Source organism: Pleurodeles waltl, chromosome 2_1 (assembly GCF_031143425.1).
Source record: "Pleurodeles waltl isolate 20211129_DDA chromosome 2_1, aPleWal1.hap1.20221129, whole genome shotgun sequence".
Taxonomy (NCBI): Eukaryota; Metazoa; Chordata; class Amphibia; order Caudata; family Salamandridae; genus Pleurodeles; species Pleurodeles waltl.
In genome coordinates, this window is record NC_090438.1 from 728,119,189 (window position 1) to 728,140,550 (window position 21,362).

Consider the following 21,362-nt stretch of genomic DNA (forward strand, 5'->3'; position numbering starts at 1 on the left):
ACCACAGATTCTATTCCAAAACACATCTTTTGCAGTATCTTGTGTATGAAGCACCGTTCTGTAGAGACAGTGTAAGGAAAAATCATTTACCTGCTCTGGGCACAGAGGGGCTGTCTCTCTGCGACTTCCCGCTGTGACCTTTTAGTTCAGATTGACAGCAGGCTTAATTACCTAAAGGCTCTGTCCGCATTTCCTCAGCATTCACAGTCATATATGTTCCTGGTGGCATTCGGCTACCATCTCGCCTCTTCCTGTGCACTCAGATCAGATGCGACACGCAGGGCATTATAGGGCGAGTCCTCCCTGTACAAGGACTGCAGTACATACGCTGCACTGAGCACCAAAATTGACATACTTCCTTAGTAGGTGTTGTTAATTAGAATAATGAATGTTTTTAGACATCTGAGCATACAATTATTTTCACTGCTTGTTTTTCAACTTTTTGACCAGTATTGATTCCCAAACTAAGATATCATAATCAATTCCTGATTACCCCAACATCCTGTTTGACTCTATATATATGGGAAAGCCATTTTGGGTCCAGTTGTGTCTTAGCTGTTTTTGCTAGATTGCTGGGTCACTGAATTCTGGATTCTTTGTCTTCTCCAGTTCCTGATTAACTTCCTGCTCTTGGCCTTGCTGCTTTGGCCTAGACAACTGGGAGGTTTCAGTGGTCTTCAGTTTTTCCCTTCCTGTTGGATCTTATTTTGGATCACTTCTCCAAGTTACTATCTGACATCTTGGACTGTCTCTTGAGATAGGCTGTTCTTACGATCGAATAAGACTTTCCAAGCGTTGCCAAAAAATCTAGCCTTTTGTATACAAATGTCTTTTCTGCATCAAATGACAGTATTGCATGTGCGTTCTTAATTTGATTCACACTATCTGTACAGTTGTAAAGCTCATTTCTCATGGATCTGTGGCCTTTAATCTGGACTCATCCGGGTAATTAATCAAGCTTGCAAAGACAGGCAGCATTCTCTTAACAAGTTGGTCAAAATCTTTTCTCCATGTTCAGGTCAGGCAGTTTTTGATATTCCTCCTTTGTACCTTGAAACTGTTTCAGAATCCCACTGTCCAGTAAACTGGACAGACATTTAAGAATCAGATTGTTTTAGTAAAGGTTAAATATGACATCACCTACATCCACTGGTCGGTGAGGAAGAAATACCAGGTGCTACATACCATGTACATATTCAGTTATTGAAAGGACGTTAACAACTGTAAAATAAGCTTTGTGTGCCTATCTGGCTGCACATACCATTTTTTATATTTGCCTCCCCCTCAGGGAATATAGCAGCTAGGATTTTTGTTTGAGAAACCGAGTAAAACATATGCTGGTAATCATATGATATTGGTCTGAAACATCATCCACCGAATCTAGTTTGTCTGACCAACAATACTGAAGCTTACGGCAGTTCTGTATTAGGTGGAAGCATACTCTCCCCCTCACAGTCCCTTCAGTACCTATTTGAGTGGTAGGGGTCCCATTTCCATAGATATAACTGGTGTGTAATACCAGTGTAGTGTCAGGATTTATCATATCTTATTTTCGCTCTGGAGTTTCAGCGATTAAATGCAAAAATGCTGTACTTTCCTGGTCAGTAAGAATGTGGCCCAGTTCCTGTTCCTGTCTATTCTGTCCCAGTGTTGTGTTCATGAGGCATGTGTGCAAATGAAACTGGTATATTTGCAAGTTGCTCTTTTATTGCCTTTTTTGATGATAGGCCAAAGTTTGTAACATGTTTAGATGCATGTGATTGGATGAATGTGTCTAAAAGCCAGTCATAAATCTGATATTATCAAAAAGTTTCGGCCTGTGAAGACCAAATTCTTTCTTCAGCAGCTCACAAGATTAAAATAAGGAATTGGAGTGTGTTACAGTTTCACCTACCTAACTAATGCCTATTATGCCTGAAAACTACGCTATTTCACTGAGGAGAAGAGGTCCAAAGGATACCCCTTCAGTTTTGCGTATCATTTACCACTCCAACGTAAGGCCAGTAACTTTTCAATTATATGCAATCACTACTGCATTTAGGAACCATTGATACAAAGAGAATAGAAATTTGTAAGGGATGGCGACAACATGTCCCCTCCACATTGCGATTTGTAGTCCATTTTTCAACCCATTTTATGAGTTAGTAAAACTTTACCTATTGCTGAAATGAGTTTGGTACATAGTACTACACTTTTTAGCTGTTGCAACCAACAAATGTAGGTTTTGCGACTGCTAAAATATTTAGAACATCTGGCCTCATCCCTTCTTCATTAAATAAATCCCTTATTTTAATGCTTGCCCTTAATACTCCATTCACTAAATTCATTTACTATTGGTGAGAACACTGGATTAGCCATAGGTGGGGTGAACGAGGAAGAAATCCAAGCCAAAGTTACATATCGTTTCACCCTATTCCACACTGCTAGCATTGCTGTAGTAACTAGAGACAAGTACGTCACTAAATCCACAAGGGTGTTGTCTTCACTGCAGCCATATTATCTTACAAGTCTCAGCTTTAATCTAGGCCATGGAGCACCATTGCTTGTTTTAGGACTACCCCGTTCCACTATAAATCACATTCGAGATACTTGAAAGTATTTACCTACATAAGGCAAGACAAGGGCTTTCTCCCTTGATGGTAAGAACATGATGCATTTAGCCAATCTTAGGTTTTTTCCATGGCCATACAAAATTATCTATTGCCTTCTGGAGTTGCTATTTAAAAATATATATATATTTTGTTTTTCAACAACAACACAATCAGCAGCAGTGACAATGACATACATATTATTCTATTTTGCATGGCTATAGTCTCTTTAACATCACATCATATTTAGAATCTTACAGAATTAACACCCGTTGTTTGAGAGAAAGTTCATCACTACAGTTTATTCGGGTCTTTGTCCTGACATCAGGGTCACTCTTTCTGGTCCCTCTTAGACGTGCCCCATCCTCCAGTCATTCTGAGTCATTACCACTCCCTGAGGATTCCTCTTCCATACCTGGATTGTGAAATGACTCGCACACTGCGCTCCAAGCCCCCACATCACCCATCAGTTGTTCGTCCCTACAACCTTTCTTCATGTGCACCTTCTCAGCTAATGCTCATTCCTCCACCTCTCTACGCCATTGTACAATCGCAGGCACGCGTTGGGCCGTCCAAGTAATGGCTACCATTCGACTTGCCAATACCAACGCCAATTGAAGGAACTTGTAGGTAATTTTTTGTCCTTTTTTTCTTTTTACTTGTCCCAAGAGGACCTGTCAGCACCTCAGAGGGGTGCTTGTAGTATCCTGGAATTCTGCCACCACTTGCACCCAGAAGTCATGCACTAATCTGCACTCCCACGCCAAATGCCTAAAGTCTGCCCCACCCACTTCGCACAGGGGACACATGTCAGGGACACATGTCAGGTCTCATTATAGAAATGCAATGGAGTCTCTGGGGGGGTCAGATATGTTCTATGCAGAAAGTTATAATGCGTCAACCTGAATCGTGCATTGCACTAGACTGTGCGTGTTCGCTCGCATATGCTAGTCCAGTTGCTCTCTGTTATATCTGTTGATATTGTTTTAGTGCATATTTGTCCAGATGGTCCCATGTGTGTTCCATGCGCTGTCTCACCTCCAGCTCCCTATGCACCATATCTGATTGTGATTGCTCCCCTGTCTGCAAGGCAATCAATTCCTCCTCCACCTTGTTAAAATCCCCCTGCATTTGTCTCCACACTCCACACACTAAACTCATACATTGGCTCTCAGCACTGCTTTTAGCGCCTCCCACTCTGTCACCCTATTTGTTGCTGTTCCCCAAGTGGTTGCCACATATTCAGTCAATGCTCCGGAAATGGCCTCCCTGCCAATTACATCTCTATTCTCCCATTGCCCTCCTCCCCACAGCAGGAGACAGCTAACCGGTGCACATTCGGAGAGGAATCAAGCCATACGGGTCACCTCCAGCTCCTCCAACCACAGATACCCTGCCACCAGGATCCTGTCCAGCCCACTATGTGTATTGTGTGTGGGCGAGTAACATGTATCCATAGTGAGCCACACATCCACAATTCCCAGGTTGTGCATTACTTCCTGAAGGGCGTTGGTCATTAGGGGTTTGATGCCTGATCTAGGGGGTGCCCTGTCCAAATTAGCATCTAATATACAATTAAAATCACAGAGCCATATGAGTGGCACCTCTACTTCCTGCATTAGCCAGCTCCGATATAGCAGTCTCAACTTCCTTGAGGCCACTGGGTTCATCTAGGCCCTTTCTTTCCACCACTGAGATCCTTGGAAAGGACACCTCCTCCAACAAGGGGTTCTCAATCTCCACTTGGGGCCTAGGCCACTCTTCATAGAGTTTTGTGTAGTAGGTGGCAAAACTGTCCACTATTTCATACGGCGTCTGGGAAATGGCTCCGGAGTCGTCAACGACTTCCGGAACGACTCTGCTTGCCATCGATCCAGTTGCAAGCCAGTACAAGAGCGTGCTGTTTTTGTTCCCCCACCCGTACACCCAGGCCGCAGAGGCTAGCCGCATATACTTCGTTGTCTCGAGAGTAGCGTGCCTAATCTCTTCCCTAACTAAGGCGAGCTGCCTTGTGACAGATGTATGCGTGGAATCGGTGAGTTGGCCCCCCAGACACACTGCCTTAGCCTCAAACGCCGAAACGTTTTGGGTACACATGCGCTCCCGCACACGAAGGAGATGTTTGGCATGCCCTCTATGGGTGGCTTTGCAAGCAGCCCAGACTGTACCCGGAGACGGCACAGACCCAAGATTAAAAGCAAAGTAGTCAGAGAGCCGGTCCTGGAGGTCCTGAACGTAATCACTATCCTGCAGGTACCAGGCATTAAGCCGCCATTCCGGGCGCTGGACCGCATCAGTATCATCCAGTCGAAGAATGAGTGCCGGGTGGTCCAAGACCCCATGGGAGAGTATTTCAACCCCTGTTACTCGGGGTACATCAAGGGCTGGCACAAGAAAGATGTCTATCCTGGCATTAGTGTGGTGCGCCACCGACGTGTGGATGTATTGTCGCAATTGGGGGTGCCAAACCCACCACACATCGCAGAGACCAAGGCCTTCCACCCATCGGAGCAGCCCTGTCCCTCTGATAACTCGGCTCGAAGACAAATGTCCGGTGATGTCCATCTCTGGGTTCATGACAAAGTTGAAGTCCCCCCCAATATGGTTAGACCCGGGGGAAGTCCCGCCACCACGTCCCTGAGGGTCACGAGAAATCGCTCCTGCGCACCCAGAGGACCATAGACACTAAGGATATTAATTGGGCGCCCCCCCAGCAGTCCAGAGATGGCCACATATCGTCCCTGCGGATCCAACCGTGAGAAAGCAAGCACCATAGGTAGGGAACGGTGCAACAAAACAGCCACACCCCCAGAGCCCCTGGAGAATCCCGCGTGGTAAATCCTGTCGTAGCCCCCCTCATGAGCATAGGGCACCGGGTGTCAAGCAAGTGGGTCTCCTGGAGTAAGACCATGGACGGAGCAAAGTGACGAATGGTGCAAAAAAACGCTGTTCGTTTAATTTTATCCTGGAGCCCATTTACGTTCCAGGAAAGGACCCGCTTGCCCTGCTCTGGCATGTGTAAGGAATCAGTAGTATTGTGTGCAGTGTGCCCGTCCGAACGTCCCACCTTGACCAACTAGTCAGTAACAGGAGAGCGTAACACAAACTCAACCATAAAAAACTGTGAATGAACATTCCGGCAAGTACCCCCAACTGCCCCCCACCCCATACTTCCAACCCAGAAGCATCTTTCACCCAAAACTATGAAAACAGAGTGTCAATAGTAGGTGTGGAGAATTGGACCCCTCCATCGAGATGGAGTTTTGCAGTGCAGCCATATGCCGCCCTATGCCCAGTGCCAGGGTGGGAGCGTTCGTCCATGTCCTCCCCAACTGCACGAGTTTCATGTAGGTCAGTCTCAAGAGAGAAAGGGAGACTGGTTAAGGCGCTCCCCCTCTGCAGCTGGAGCCAGCCTCTTCTCCTCAGGGCTGTCCGGTGTACTCCTGCCCCCCGAGGGAATTGGGCTCGTTCAACCATCTTCTGCCAACACGCCGCGCAGGCTGCTCCTTTTCCTCCGGCGGGACCCGGTACTTCTGTGCCCTCCCCGTGCTCCTGGGGAGCTGATGGGGCTGGACATCAGTGGGCCACACCCGATGTTCTTCAGTAACTCAGTCCCACGCAGCCTTTGATGAGTAAAAAAAGAAGGATTTCACGTCCATGAGGACCTTGAGGTGCACAGGAAAATGAGCATATTTGTCAGTTACATTGCCCGAAGCTTCTACAAGACTCCTTCATACAAGCGGTGCCTGGCCTGCACCTTGCGGGTGTAATCTGGGAAGATTAGGATCTTTTGGTTGTCCCAGCGAAGGTCTGGGTGGGCTCTTGCCTCCCTAAGAATGACGTCCCGGTCTTTGAAGTTGAGAAATCTTGCAATCATCAGTCGCCGGGGGCCACCCGGTGGGGGTCGGGGCGCCAAAGCCTTATGGGCGGGCTCAATGGCAAACCAGGAGGAGAGCCGCTGATCGGGGACCCACGATCTGGTCCAGCTCTCCAGGAAATCGATTGCGTGGCTCGCCTCCTCTCCCTCCGAGAACCCCACAAAGCGCAGGTTGTTATGCACAGAACGGTTTTCGGTGTCTTCAGCTCACCTGTGCGTGTCTGCAACTAGGCGACTTTGGCCTTGAGGCCTGCAATCTAATCCTCCACCTGGGAGACTCGGTCTTCAACTTCTTTAATACGACCCACAGCTGTCAACAGATCCTGTCGCAACAGGCCCACATCCTCTCTCACCTTACCGACCTTGGTCTCAACTGCCAACTGCTAGGATTGGATGCCCTGAAGGATCGTGTTCAACCCCTCTGCAGCGGTAGCCTCCGGCACCGGGTCCCCCGCCACGCAAGAGACCACGTGCCTGGTGAATTGATCAATGCACTGCTGCGATGCCGGCATCTGCTTACTTGCTTTGTCTTTCCCCATGTCCACCACCAGTCCGGGGCGGCCCAGATGCGACCGGGACCACCTCCAAAGATCCAGGCAGCAAAAGGCAATGGGAGGACGCGCAGCAGCCCCACTCTGGTTGCCCCAGGACCACTCTCCGGCGGGCAAGTGGGGGGTTGGGCGGCAGGCGGATGTTGCCTCATCAGAAACTGATCCTACCCAGGCCCATCCAGGCGACGGCACCTCGCCTGGCACATGCCCGTGTTCTGCCACAAACTCGGGTCTCGCTGGTCGCCAGCGGATCTCCCTTTCCGTCGCCTTCTGTCCCTAACTTCTCCTCTTGGGGTCTGTCACCCCACCACGGGCCATGCCGCACCTCAGGGGCCCGCACACACCGGCTCCCGGTCTCTGCATTGCGGGTCACCTCCGGGCCGCCGCAGACTCCGTGTGGCCCCAACACTGGCGGGGGGGTCGGCGGTCCCCCCACCACCCAAAGTCTGCTGGCACCCCTCACCAGGTGCGTTGAGTCACCCTCCTAATGTGTGGCCCGGGCCCACCGCGGCCCCAGCCGGGACCGGCGACCACAGCACCAACACCAGTGGGCCACCGTCTCCGGCACCACCAGCTGCTCCAGCTGGCAGGCAGGATCCGCTGTCACTCCTGTCAAGCGCAGGCCCCGCTGGGCACAGGGATCAGGCCACACCACGCGGCGCAGGCCTCCTCGTGTCTGCGGCATGGGGCCGGCACAGGCCTCTCCCGCTGCTGCTGAAAGTCAGGCCCGCACCCCCCGGCCGCAGCGTGGGCTTCAGGCCGCGGCTCGTGGGGGCAAGGCATCTCACGTCGTCTTAGCTGCAGTCCTGTGACCAGAATCGCAGATCGGGACAGACAGCGCTTACTCCATGGGAGTGCCGTCACAGGTGCAGCGCACCGCTCCAGGAGGCCGCCGCGGCTTCCGCCAACACCCCACCCCGCTCAACGGGGCCTAGAGGCTGGCCGCAGGTGCCGGCTCCATGCAACGGAGCTCCTCCCCAGGTTCTGTCGCAAATTCACAGGAAGTCCGGGCCCCCACGCCACCTCAGCTGACTCCCACACAGGCTGGGGGCCAAGCAAGGACTAAATGGGCGCAGGCTCGGCAGGGCAAATCGAGGTGGATGACAGAGGGGTCCGGAGCACTCCTAGAGTGCGACCGTCATCTTGACGCCCGTAGCCAGGCCCCTTCCCCCTTACTATGTTAATGAGTACTGGACCCATTGGGTCAGAAATTGGGAAATCTTAGACAGAAAGTCCAGAAACACTTTTTTTGCAGATGATGCCATCAGTAATCCCCTCTTTCTTAAGTCAAAGCTTTTGCAAAATGTGTCCAGGATATAGACCAGGTAATGTAGAGAGCAATCCAATCTGTTGTCTTATGCAACTCCTGACGTGGGCCACTGTTACTATTTGTATGAGGAAAAAGTAAAGGACACTGACTGACCACTAGCAGGAAGCTTGTTTCTAGTAATTAAAGGGAGTTGCTGACTGGAGACTGTGTAACTGATTTCTTTCCAGGATAGAGAAACTGCAAAACGAGATGGCAGCATAAGTAAAGTAAGCACAGTAACCTCAAACAAGACAATCAAGAGTAGATGGAAATCCCATGAATAAGCGGCATTGCCAGGCAAAGACAGAGTTATACTGCAGAATCTTATTCTGACTGATCCATGTCCAACCCAGTAGCAGATTTCTGTTCATATAGGATTGTTGTTTGTGCCATCGTTGATTGGGATATATGACTAAGTCTTCCCCAAATGCTATAACTACCAACAGCTTGGGAATAAGTAGAGGGATTTTAATTTTTTGACTTCTGTGGACCCCCACTTTATCATTTCTGGAACTCGAGGGCCCCCACTGAATCATCATTGAAAGCTGGGGACCTCATCTGCTAATATTATTTTAAATTCCAACGAGTCATGGACCCCCTGAGGATGCTTTGCGGACCCCCAGGTGTCCCCGGACCACAGGTTGGTAACCACTGCTCTAGGCTCCTTCCTGTATCTCCTCCTTGCTTCCTATTCCTACAGCCCAGCTGTACCGGAACTCCCTTTAAATGACGTATGAAGAGTAATTCCCAACTCCCAATCTCTCTCTTGACTCCACTCTTGATTTTCTTCTCTCTTTCTCTCTGTTCCCTGTTCTTAAACACTTTTTATGTTCTTGTTGCTTTCCTTAAAGCTCCCACTGTTGTTCAAGGGGTAGGTCATGGCATCCTGTCCAAAAAAGCAGTTTAGTCATTAGCAGCTGGTTCCTCTACTTGCCAGTGACTCAACATCTGGTTAGTTATATTGAGTCCTAGGGTGGTTGACAGTTGTGGGGAAATGCAATTTATTACATGGTGTGATTGTACTACCTCATCTTGTAATAATAATACAAACCCATAACAGGCTCAGTCAGGTTTGTTTGTAAAACCTTGCTCAGTCTGAGTAGCTGTGGCTCAGAACAGTCAGACATTCTCAAAGGAATACATGTGAAGCTTTAAGAAGTACCAAAAGAGCAAAATTTCTAATTAATAAAATAATGTTATATTTTTATGTCTTTATAGATACCTCAATGACAAAAATCCACCGGAGTGTTCCGGAGATATGAATTTCCAAAGAAACAATAAATCACTGCTTTTTACTTAAGGCAATATACCATTGCAATCTACTACAAACCATGATAGCGATTTAGGGTTGGCCATAAGAAGCATGTTGAAACAGCTATCAAGGCACTCTTGGGGAGCTGGTCCCAGTGACCAAACAGGTCCAAGGGGAAAGTTATCTGACACTCTTAACAGTATCTAGTGCAGTTCCATGTCTTATGGGTACATCAACATTGAAGTCAATGGAGTGGTTCTGATGCAAGGGATACAGAATGCTGAAGATGCTTGAAGATGTTGGACTGGCGCAGTATGCCTTCCTGTGGCCATCCCTTGGTCCTCTAGTTTGGTGGTGCAAGTTTGGCATCAGGGGTTGATCTCTGACAGGTTCCAGTTGAAGTCCAGCACAAGACCAGTTGCCGCTGGTCTTACTGGCCTCCGGATACAGCAAAACCAACGCTTTTCTTCTGTTAATAACTTCCGTGCTGGATGATAAAACAACACTCTGATGGGTCCAGCTGACTCAGGTCCAACGTTTGCTGGTCAGGGCTTGGTCTCCTGGGGATGCACTTCAGGGTACAACAGCAGTCAGGCTTTTCTGGCTACTGAGTTCTCCAAAGGCAGGTAGTTAGCTATCTGATTCTTGAGGTGACTCCTTTGGTTTTCTCCTTGCAGGCAACATTTGCACGAGCATGGCACAAAAGGTGCAATCATCTCTTTGTTAGCCCACTGGTGCAACAGGCTTAGTCCAATCCTTGGTGCAGCCTCTCTTTGTTGGGTCCAGTGAGAGCAAGGCAGCCCTTATTTGGTCCTTCTTCCAGTACAGCAGTCATCTGAGGTCTGGATACCATGGCTCTGTCACTTTTATGCCCGTCACGAACTCAGGGAGTCATGGTGCCTAGCTAGCCAGTGGACTACCAGGTCCTCTCCCAGCTGTTGACAACCTTCTGCAATGTTGTGGCATCTAGCTATCCCAGAATCCCCTAGTCTGCCCACTTTCAACATGGCAGAATATTTCTCTCTGTGTGTGGAGCACCCTGGCCCAACTCAGAGATGTAGCTACCTGTGGGTTAGCAATGGCTTTTCCCTCTTGGCCTGAGATGCCAACCTGTTTACTAAAACAAAAGACCTTCATAGTGTGACTACCATTTTCCCTTCAAAGGCAGCTTCCCCTTTGAAGCTCGTCTTTTGGGCTCACACTCACTCTGTCCAAACACATATCCTTCATGTTAATATACTACACCCTGCCTTACGGCTCTTTACTCCTACCTTAGGTTGTGACATATATACTAAAAAGAAAGGTTGGGCTTTGCCATAAATTTAAATAGCAAAGTCAATTGAGCAGTTTTAAAACGCTTAATCAGTCTGAAGTAGCAGTCTCGGAGTCATGCTTCACTTTGTTACACACGTATTGGCACAGGGTTGCAGTCCATAAGGGACACTTAGCTTTTGGGAACTGGGTGTCCATAGTGCTCTATACTATGGACGTTTAGGTAAGTTAATGCATGCCAGTTGGGGATAGCAAAATTAAACATACACTCAGTCACGGCTCACTGCATTCACAAGGGGCAGGGGGTGGAGGGTGGGGGATGGCGGTAGGAGGGGGTAAAATTTAATTTAAAAACACGTACCTGATCCGTCGCCGCTCCTCTTTCTCACGTCACTGCAGGCACATGCTCCCAGCCTGCCCTGCGGCCAAACCTGATGCTGCTCAGAGCAGCGTAAGGATTGTCTGGGAGTGCCCTGCCAGGTTGGGAGCCTGTGCCTGCTCTCGCCAGCCCGGCAACACAGTGCCGGGATGCAGAGAGCCTACTGCATAGGTGTGTTTGGCCAGGCCGAGACGGCCGGCCAAACAAACATGCGCACTGAGGAGAGTGCACAGTGCACTCCCCTCATCCTCGTCATCCCCAGTGCCCTGCCCCTTTAATAAACAAAATTATAATAAACCTTGTTTATTATCATTTCATTTGTTAAAGGATTTTCAGAGGCTGCTGCTTGCAGGGGGTTGAGGGGGCCACACTCCTCCACCCTAACGTGGAGGAGTGTGGTCCCTTCAAGTGTTAGAGCACATGTACTGAGGCCTGGTCAGAAGGGCACAGTGCACTACAGAGTCATTACACCAGCAACAAAAGGTTGGGGTAAAACTGCCAAAAGAGCATTCCCTCCAAAGTTTCACATGCACAGTTTACATACAAGTTTCTTTTTATTTGTCTGTTACATAGTAAATACAGCTATGCCCAGGAGCAGCATACATTTCAAGCATTTATCTTTCCACAGGTGGGCAGTTGGAGCAATGATAAAACTCTAAATGCCTCTGGAGAGATGGAGAACATGAATTCCCAAGAATATCTAGATAAACACATAACCTTTATAAAATCCTTGATTCAATCATCTAAAGAGATAAAGGAACAAGTCCGGAATAATCTATTTCAGCATGACTTCAAAGCAGGCTGTAAAAGTGGATTTTGTCCAGCCAAAAGGGTAAGATATATGCATTTTTTACATATCATGAAAGAATTCTCAAGTAAATTGTATACTGTCAAAAGTTTGTTGAAATAATACAAGAGCAAATTATTATCTTGGTCGACATGATTTGCTTCTTGTCAATAATGTACTTAATTTTTTTTTACCAGGCTCGCTGCAAGAAGTAACCCTTTATTTGCTGAAAGTTTATAGAGCTAAAAACTCGATAGACTGCACAAAGTCAGCAGGTGTAACTAGATTGCCGTATAGTAAAACAGTGTGGAGGTTTACTTGCAGTTCAATAATCCACTGAAAAGATAAGATGAATTAGTGTTTACTGATATTGAACTGCCTGATGTGACCTTAACATCTTCTGCAGTAAGGAGGTCATCTCTACTCTACCCTGTCGAGTCATTTCCTCAAATGGCTCTAGTATTAATGGATTTTAAAATATCAACTGTAAAACAGTCCCCTGTTAAGGTTTCAATAACCTGTCCAAGTCTGAATGTTATCAAAACCCTATAAGGAACTGATCTAGCAGTGTCACAATAAACGAAATAGACTTGTTGCAACTCCTCACCCCCTCTCCCTCTCTCTCCTCTTAGCCCCCCTTCCTTCACCCATTACCTCTTCCACAGCTTCCTGCAGACTATATGGAGCTATCCTTTGCAATGCACACCTTAAACCAATTTTTATCCCTTATATTAGGTATGGTGGAGAAAGCAGTGTGCAACCCAGACCACTTTAAACATTCTTTCTGATCTATTGCAAACTATTCTGGCACCAAATATTAACCTAGGTTCTCAAACCTTAGTTCAAAACTTCAGAAGACATCAACTATGACTACTGCTGTAGAGGATTTTCCTCAAATACATAATAACTGTTGGGTTCTAGCTTTAATTGTACACTCAGAAGTATATACTCTAGCAAAAGAACAACTATTACATTCAAGAATAAGGCTGAAGTTAAAAGACATCCCCCAAAAGGCAAATGAGAGGTTCTATTCACTACATAATCTAATGAGTCATAGTGGTCACACTACCCCTGTGATCTTCCTAAGGTGAATGAAAATTCGTCACAATTCTATCCCATCTTTGAGAACTCTACAGATTCAAAATCTGTAACCAATAATACGTTTAAAAAAAATAATGAGTCAGGACTTTGAAGATTACCAAAAACACACCCTAGAAAATAGGGATTGCTGCAAGATCTGACAGGAGAGGAAATTGGAAACAACTCCTTTTCCAAGCTGGCAGTAGAGGTTCCCAAGATCAATGCTAGTAGACCTTCCATCTTTAGTGTGGTCTTCCCGCAAATGTTTTGCCTTCAGCCCTCCTGTTTTCTGAACTTTGTTTTTGTTGGCATTAGGACTCTGTGTACTTTACCACTGCTAACCAGTGATGCATTGCGTGTGCTCTCTCTCTAAAGCATGGTAAAATCAGCCTACACCTTATAGGCACATTTAATGTACTTTTAAATCCATGATATATGCCACTACATGGTACCTAGGGCCTGTAAATTAAATGCTAGTAGTAGGCCTGCAGCACTCATTCTGCCACCCCTTAAAGTTGCACCTTAAAACATGTGTAAGGTCTGCCACTGTAGCCTGTGGTGCAGTTCTAATCTGCCAGTTTGACCTGACAAAATAAACCTTTTGCCAGGCCAAAACATTCCTTTGTAACACATACAAGTTACTTCTAATGTAGTCCCTAAGTGCCCATGAGGTCAGGGTGAATTATATTTAAGACGTAGGACATGTGTTAGCCTAAAGTTGTTTTTCACTACGGTAATGCCTACCTTTCCCATAGGATAACATTTGGTTACTTTATTAGATTTAATAAATTATAACGTTTGCTTGGAAGCTCGTAGAAAAGTCTGGTTCACGCTCAAATTAATTGGCATTTACAATCCTCTTTAATGGTAAAGTCAGATTTTAAATGACAATTCTCAAAACAACACCTTTAGAAAGTTGTCATTTTCCTGACCTAACCATTTTCGTGCCTCTACCATTGTCCTAGGTAACATGACATTGAATGGCTCTGCTGTACTCCTGCCAGACAATGAGATAAGGAGGGCCGGGTGTAGGCAGGATGGGCCCCCTGCCCTACTTACATTATAAAGCACTACCTCCAGCACATGCACAAAGTAATCTAACACTGGTCATTTGTTATTTCAGACTTCTTAGAGCCTTGACAGGGGAAAGAAAGAACTTTACAGAACTAGATGTGGGAATGTGGGAGTAGCCTAGAAGATTCCCCCACTTCAAAGGCTGGCACTAGGTATAAATATTGGACGCTCTGAATACTTCTTCAGTGTAATTCTGGACTTGTGGTAGACTTTATCAGGCCTGCCTGTACACCCAGAAGAAAGACCTGCTGCTTGAGGCCTGCCATGTTCTCTAAAGGACTGTTCTGCTGCTACAAAAGGACCACTGTGCTGCTTGAGGCCTGCCTTGCTCCACCAAGGACTGCCATGCTGTTAGAGGCCTGCTGTGGTGCTTGACCCAGAACTACCAGCGCAATTCCAAGTCCTAGTTGGCTGGCCTTCTGTGTTAGCCACAGGGACAGATCAAGCTTCAGAGACCTTGAGCCCTGCACCTGGTGTCTGCTTGAGTAAGCCCTTACCCCTCTAGTTGTACCCCTCTCACCCCCCAGTTAAGGACCCTTGGAAGTGGTGTTAGAAGTGCTGCTCCTGCCTAACCATAGAAGCTGGGATTTTAGGCTTACGCAGGCCTACCTGCCAGACGATCCACCCAAGGTGCATTGCCAGTGTTCTTGTCTTCACCGTAGCTTCTGCTACATTGTTCTCTGCAGCAGCAAATCCTGTTCAGCTGGACCTCTGAGTGACTGTACCTGGCTTTGTGCAGCCCCTTTGGCTAAGGCGTATAGATTCATCTTGCTGCAGATTTTAGACTTCTAAAAAGCTGTGTAAGTCCAATGGTAAATATCTTCACTGAGCTCGACAGTGATAGTCTCCTCATAAACAATGATGACCTTCTCTGCCTGGAAATCCAGCTTCTCCATCTCTGAGCTTTTTCCCACCACCATAGAAGGCTTCACCAAGATGTTGTCCAGCGCTCCGTAGTGATGGTAACTCTTTCTCAGACACAGCCTTGCTCCACTGAACCTTAACTTTGCCTAGAATTTTCTTCAAACCTTCTAAATCTAAGGAGTTTGGTTGTTGCTTGAGTGTGGTTATCACCCACCCCATTTAATAACCCGATTTCTTACAAAAACTTTACGTAGAGTACCTGAAGAGACAATGGAAACATATGTCCTCAGAACCTTGACTCGCCATGGTTCCTCTCCCCTTAACCCTGATTTGTTAGGATTTCTATATTCCTGCACTGAGAAAATAGATTAAGGCCCTCATTAAAACATTGGCGGTAAGTGCCACCTACTACCGTATCGACGGCCGCCAAATGACCGTTGCCGCGGCTAACATCCATCCGCCATAATGTGACCACAGCTGGATTTCTGCCACAAGAAAGGCAGAAATCCGGCTGTGGCCATACTGTCGATGCCGCCAGCCGTATTATGAAAAATAATATGGCCTGGTGGTGTTCTGCTGGTGGACGCTGCTGGCGGTAGCAGCGCCCCGTCCCGTCCCCTGCCAGAAGACCCCCTGGATTCAGGTAAGTCGGGTTTCCGACAGGGGGGGTGGGGAGTGTTGTGTGTGTGTGTGGGGGTGTTTATGACTATGTGAATGTGTGCGTGCATGCGAATGAGTGTGTAGTGTTGCGTGCGTGTGTGTGTGCATGTGTGAGAATGCATGCATGAATGGAAAAGTGAATGTGTTCCGGTGTGTACGTTTGGATGAGTGTACGGATGTGTGCATGAATGAATGGATGCATGCGTGTAGGAATGCATGTATGCCTGTGTGAGTGAGTGTGTGAATGCGTGGTGTGTGCCTGCGTGTGTGCGTGTATTGGGGGTGTATTAGTAGGGGAGGAGCGTGAATGGCAGGGGTTTGGGGTTTGTATGGGGAGTGTTGGGGGGTAGGCCTCCAAACAGTGGCAGGGAAGGAATTCCCTGTCACTGGTAGGGCCTACCGCAATGGTTTTTGTGGCATTATGAACGCCACGAAAACCATGGCGATAGTCTGAGTCATAATGCCGCCGGAGGGACAGTAGCGGCCGCCGGGTTGGAGATAGTTATCTGCAGCCTGGCAGCTGCTACCGCCATGGCGGTCAATGTCATAATGTGGCGGTATGTACCGCCAGCCTGTTGGCGGTGCTACTGCCACATTTACACCAACCACCAGGGACATAATGACCTCCTATATGTACATATATATGTGCGATAAAATAGCTATGAAGTCTAAAACGTGTTTCTTATGCAAAACAAGTAAATAAGTAGAACTATTGCAGCAAAGAGAGGCCGAGTGTTGCCTTCCCAAACAGTTGAAAATCTAATGCAGCCTCTTCCAGATTTCCTCAACATTTATGCATCTGGCCTGATTTTCCAGACAAGAGAGGCAGATTATTAGTTGTGGGCTCCCTGAATTTTCAAGATGTAATAACCCACAAAAGATTTCATGGGGATATCACCACTTCTTGGTGCTCAGAGGAAATAAAATATCCTCCATAATTAATGTGTGATTTGCTTCCATAGTCTCTTTCAGTATTTTTGTAAAAATGTATTCTCTTTTCTCAAAGCTGAGTAATCATGACATAATTCTATGTATTGTAAGTTTACCAATACAAGAGAGGGATTTTTGAAACCTCAAGGGTGGAGAATTGTAAGTGCAAATCAAGAGTAGGAGGGCACACTGGTCCAGTTAAATCCTCAGACATGTTTTAGAACCTTCTGCAAGGTGTACTGCAAGACAATATTAAGCAGGTCAGTGTACAAACGTTTGCAAGTGTCTATTATTCCGTACATATTCATGCACCCTTCCCCCACTTCCTCTGTGGTGGCCCCTACTAACCACAGTAGCAGCCACCTATGAGTGTAAGTACTACAGGGCCCCCTGTGCATCAGGGCTGATGCCTGAGTCATTAGCAGAGTACACCTCTGAGACTGGCCAGTAGTTCTTGTTGCATTCTTGTCCACTTAAAACAGTCCTCCTCTACCTTATTGTCAGTTCTGACTTTTCGCATTCGGCGTTCTTCAGCCAAAGCTCACACACCCATATCCCTGTTCCACTTGTTGAATGTGGGCCCCCTGGGTGACACCCATCTAATAGCAGTTGTCATGGTTGCCAATATGGGATCCAGCAGTGCAACTTTTTAATGAATGATATGAGGTGTAGCAGACAGTGGCAGACTGTGTTATCTATGTGTTCTAGGTCACCTCCCAGAGTTGGCATGTCGTCCTGCTTCAATATGGCACCAACCTCATGCACCCCAAAGTCATGTGCAGTTAGTCCACTTCCGCCGCTCCACACCTAGCGCATGCATCCAATCTAGCTCTGTATATGTTCTGTAATCCCTTTGGCGATAAGTAAGCATGATGTAAAACATAGAAGTGCAGCAATTTAAAATGCTCCTCACATAAGACTCCTCACACTAATTCACATTTTGTCCATCACTTGTCTGCCAAAAGATCCCCAAGGTTGCCATCCCGCCTCACCATCATCAAGGCTGTGGGCCTGTCCCACATTAGTGTTCCATATAGTAGGGAGACTAACCTCTGGGGTGAGTGTAGGTCCAGCAGCACCTTTAGCATGTGCGACTGAACAAGGATCTGCGGAATGCCAGTTCAAATTTCACTGCCCGACTTGGCTTTTTTGACAGATTGTAAAAACTGACTGGGGCCCACCCGAACCGCTTCCTGTGCTTCTGCGAACCTAGTGCACCTCTCCCCTGGAAACAGGTCCCTAAGGCCTCACAGCCCTCGTCTGTCCAAGCGGATATCAATATATCAAGTTTGATATGCTAGAAGTGTTGTCAGCACCAAAGCAGTAATGTTTTAGAGAAAGGGAGTTTACGCCGCACATTTCTGATTGCTAGATCCCACATCTGTGCTACTTGTTGCACTATATATGGGTAACTCTTACTCAAAAGATTTCCCTGAGGCAATCTACCTGCACCCCTTGTTCCAGCTAGTAACTGTTTCTCTCCATTGGGTCCACACGCACAACACTGAGCAGTGTGTTAAAGCTGTGCCTCTATATAGTATAATTCCATGTCCGGCCAGCCTAACCTTCTCTGCTCCATGTCTAGCATGACCACCCTGAGCCCCACTGTGCTGCGCTTGCTGGCCCAGGTGAGTGCAATGAAGAGTCTATCCTAGTGTTTAAACGTTGAGTGGTTTAAGGGACATTGTGTATTCTGTAAGACGTAGTGCATCTGGACAGGAACACCATCTTGGTGACTGCAATCCTACCAGCAACTGACAATGGTAATTTATTCCAAAAGGCAAGTGCGACCCTTCTCACAGCCCCCATATCAAATACATTTTCTGTATTGAGTGCTACCACTGCGATCTCTATCTTGGAATCCTGCACGGAATGCATTACTTGAGTGAGCCTGCAGATATTCATGAGGGTACTTCTATGAGAAATAAACCTGCACTGGTCTTCATGCACCAAGTGTCTGATTAACTCCTGCAGTCTATTAACCAGGATTTTAGAAAGGATTTTCACATCCACAGTAATCATGGAGAGCAGGTAGTAGCAGCTGATCATCTCTGGGTCCCAATCTGGTTTTGGGAGTGTTAGAAATGGGGTCTTTTGATTGGCAGCCATGTTACCCCCTGTCCAAGCAAGGACCCTCACTCTTGTCAGGGAAAGTCACACACAATCCAAATTATCCTGTGCCCAACCCTCTGGTAGCTTGGCATTGAGCAGTCAGTCAATGTGTAAAGTATTTGTGCAATAAATCATGCCATAACACAGTATAGCACCACAAAAATACACCAAATAGTGTTTAGAAAAACTATGTCATTTATCTGATTAAATGCAGGTCAAAACGATCAGGATTTGATAAGTGCAAGTTGAAATATCACTTCAGAGAATGATAAAAAGAGTCTTTCGTCTTTAAAAAGCAACAAGTGTCTCTTGCAAGCACAAAGTACTTGGTTTGCATTTAAATTCTCTGCAAGGTACCGCAGAGGAGGAGATGCGTATAAAACGAGGAGGTGTGCGTTGGCTTCTCCGGGCGCACTCAGACAATGCGTCGATAACTTTCCATGCAGGGAAGGCTTTGCTTCGATTTCCGGCGCACAGACTTGGATCCTCTTCGGGTTGCGTGGACAATGCAGAGAAATCCTGGGTGTGCAGGACGGGTCAGGGTTTCTTCTCCAGTGGTATCTTGTCCAGAAGTGTCTGAGTTGGTAGGGTCAGGGATCCTGCTTAAATACCCAAATGTGCCTTTGAAGTGGGGAAGACTTAAAAGAGTGGCTTAGAAGTGCACAAGGTCCCCTTTCAGTTCCATCCTGTCTGCCAGGGTCCCTTTAGGGGTGTGGCAGTCCATTGTGTGAGGGCAGGCCACTGTCATTTGACATGTAAGTGTCAGGCCCTCCACCCTCCCAGCCCAGGAAGACCCAGTCAGTATGCGGATGTGTGCAGGTGTGACTGAGTATCCTGTGTTTGGGATTTCTGAGTGGAATGCACAAGGGAGCTGTCAACTAACCCAGCAAGACGTGGATTGTAAGGCACAGAACTAAAAGTGGCATTTCTAAAATAATAATAATACATCCAACTTCACCAGTCAGCAGGACTTTGTATTACCATTCTGGCCATACTAAATATGACCTTGTTAATCCTTTCAGATCAGAATCTATCACTCAACAGTATATGAGGGTAGCCCTAATGTTAGACTATGAAAGGAGCAGGCCTCACAGCAGTGTAAAAACGAATTTAGGAGTTTTACACTACCAGGACATAAAAAACTGCACAGGTACATGTCCTACATTCTATCTACATAGCACCCTGCCCTAGGGGTTACCTAGGGCCTACCTTAGGGGTGACGTATATGTAGAAAAAGGGGAGTTTAAGGCGTAGGAAGTACTTTTAAATGCCAAGTCAAAGTGGCAGTGAAACTGCATACACAGGCCTTGCAATGGCAGGCCTGAGGCATGGTTAGGAGGCTACTTATGTGGGTGGCACAATCAGTGCTGCAGGCCCACTAGTAGCATTTAATCTACAGGCCCTAAACACATGTGGTGCACTTTACTGGGGTCTTACAAGTAGATTAAATAGGTCAATTGGGTATGAACCAATATCATCATGTTTTAAGCGAGAGAGCATATGCACTTTAGCACTGGTTAGCAGTGGTAAAGTGCACAGAGTCATAAAACCAGCAAAAGCAGTGTCCAAAGAGTGGATGGAGGGAGGAAAAATGTTAGGGGTGACCACCCTAAGGCTGTCAAGTCTAACAGGGAGCATGACTATAAGTAACTCCCTCATGATCAGGGGAAGTGCACCCCTACCTCTTGCTTGTTGTAAACTTCCAGCAGTTTCTCAGATAAAACAGCTGCATATGTAATGTAGAATTCTGTTGGGAACCCATTTGTACCTGGGGTTTTGTTTCTTGCATTTTGTTTCTTGCATGCCCCCTCTCAACTCAACTCTAGTATCTCCTCCTTTGTTAGCACCAGCATCAGGGCTTCTCTGTATGAAGCCTCTAGTTTCGGCAAGTCCAAGCCTGCGTAGAACTCATTCACTTCAGTGACGGCACAGTCATCATGTCTCTGAAAAAGCTTTGACAAATATCTTAGTAGTTCCCTGTTGATCCTTGTCAAGACCAGCCTATCATCATCCGTCCTCAGGGACATGATCAAAGCGGTCAGTGTTTATCTACAGAGGAGCCATGCCAGGAGTCGATCAAGTCTGTCCACCTTCTAATGCAATAATTGCCTCTACTCCTTCAGGGTAAATGTATCCAGCCCACCCCATGTCTCCACCTCCTCTTGCCCTGCATCCATTGTCTTTCCCTGCAGTAAGGGATAATCCTGCTTCCGTTGAAGGTGTGTTGAGCATGATCGGACAAGCAAACATCCCAGGTTCTCCACTGCAATCACCTGCTAGCCCAATGCTCACGGCACAAGGATTCTGTCCAGCCGACTATACATACTGTGCATCTCTGAGTGGTATGTGCACTCCAGTCCCATTGAGTGCAGTGCTCTCCAGGTGCCAAAACAGTCCACCTGTGCCATTGCCTCCTCCAGGGCCTTCGACATGCCCAGTTTCATGTAATGAGTTGGGGGATGGGGTCTGTCCATATCCCCATTTAAATTACAATTAAAATCCCCTGCCCAAAGTAGGGATGTCTCTAATTGCGGTGTAAGACTATCACCTTCCCGAAGAAGGACCTGTCTTCGCAGTTGCCGTTATACACATTCAAGAAACGTAGGTCCCTGCCATACAATGCTCTA